Source organism: Sorex araneus, chromosome 1 (genome assembly GCF_027595985.1).
Source record: "Sorex araneus isolate mSorAra2 chromosome 1, mSorAra2.pri, whole genome shotgun sequence".
NCBI classification, from domain to species: domain Eukaryota; kingdom Metazoa; phylum Chordata; class Mammalia; order Eulipotyphla; family Soricidae; genus Sorex; species Sorex araneus.
In genome coordinates, this window is record NC_073302.1 from 289,188,210 (window position 1) to 289,189,552 (window position 1,343).

The 1,343-nt window shown below is 42.6% G+C and overlaps 1 pseudogene; it reads left to right on the plus strand.

Moving 5' to 3' along the window:
• The first annotated feature begins 492 nt into the window (after window positions 1-492).
• Window positions 493-837, plus strand: LOC101540144 (40S ribosomal protein S26-like; annotated as a pseudogene).
• Window positions 838-1,343: the final 506 nt, after the last annotated feature.

Genomic DNA, 1,343 nt, shown 5'->3' on the forward strand with positions numbered 1-1,343 from the left:
TGCAGGCGCAGGGAAAGTGGCCACCTGGTGCCGGTTCACTGACCTGCAGGAGGGAGCAAAACGCATGGCACTGGAAGGTCTATTTGTTTTTGTTTTTTTTTTCCACCTATAATTGAGATTATGCAGTATCTTTCTGTCTCACTTTCTTCACATATCACCAGTCTTCAAATGTCAAAATTTCATCTTTTCTTGTAATTGATTATTATTCCACAATCATATTCAAATCATCTTTTATTTTGTTTTCTGTTTTGATTTTTGGACTACACCTGGTAGTGCTTTGGGTTGGGTTCTAGCATCACTCAGGGTACCATGTTGTGCCAGGGATTGAACCCAGGTGTCAAGCATGAAAAACATGTGCTCCCACCCTTTGAACTATTTCCCCCACCCCTTACCTCACCTTTCTTATATGCTTCTCTGCAATTGGATACCAGGGTTGTTTAGATATTGGCTCTTAAAAATAAAGCTAGGCTCTTTCGTACCTTCACTTCCAATATGACCAAAAAAGGAAGAAACAATGGGCGAAACAAAAAAGGGCCGTGGCCACTGCAGCCCATCCACTGTACCAACTGTCCCCGGCCTGTGACCAAGGATAAGGCTATCAAGAATTTGTCATTAGAAACATTGTGGAGGCCACAGCTGTGAGGGACATTTCCGAAGCCAGCGTTCTCGACGCTTATGTGCTCCCAAGTTGTATGTGAAGTTCCACTACTGTGTGAGTTGTGCCATTCACAGCAAGGTGGTAAGGAACAATTCTCTCGAAGCCCGCAAAGACAAACACCCCCACCGAGGTTCAGACCTGCGGGTGCTGCCCCAAGACCTCCACCAAAACCCATGTAAGGCAACTACAGACATTAAGGATTGAAGACAAACTTCTTTCAAGGAAAATAAAGTGGAATTGTACCTCGGAAAAATAAATAAATAAAGCTAGGATGGTAATGGTGTATATCCTATCCCTTCAAATTAGTGCTTTTATATTTTTTTAGCTAAATACCCATTATATTAGGATAGCTGAGTTGTGTGGAATTTCTTTTCTTATTTTTATCACTATCACCATATCACTTTCATCCCATTGTTCATCAAGTTACTCAAGCAGGCACCAGTAACGTCTCCATTTATCCCAGCCTCTCCTTACTGCCATGCGGGTGGGTACTCTCAGCAGCTTGCCAGGCTCTCTGATAGGTGCATATATATATATATATATATATATATATCCCTATATATCCCTTTATGATGATGTATCACTGTATCACGTGGCTGTGTTGTGGCATGTTCCAGGAATATGTGCAGTCATGTCTGAGGCTTGGCCTGAGCATATGGTAAGTGGCCTGGAGCATGGCAACGTT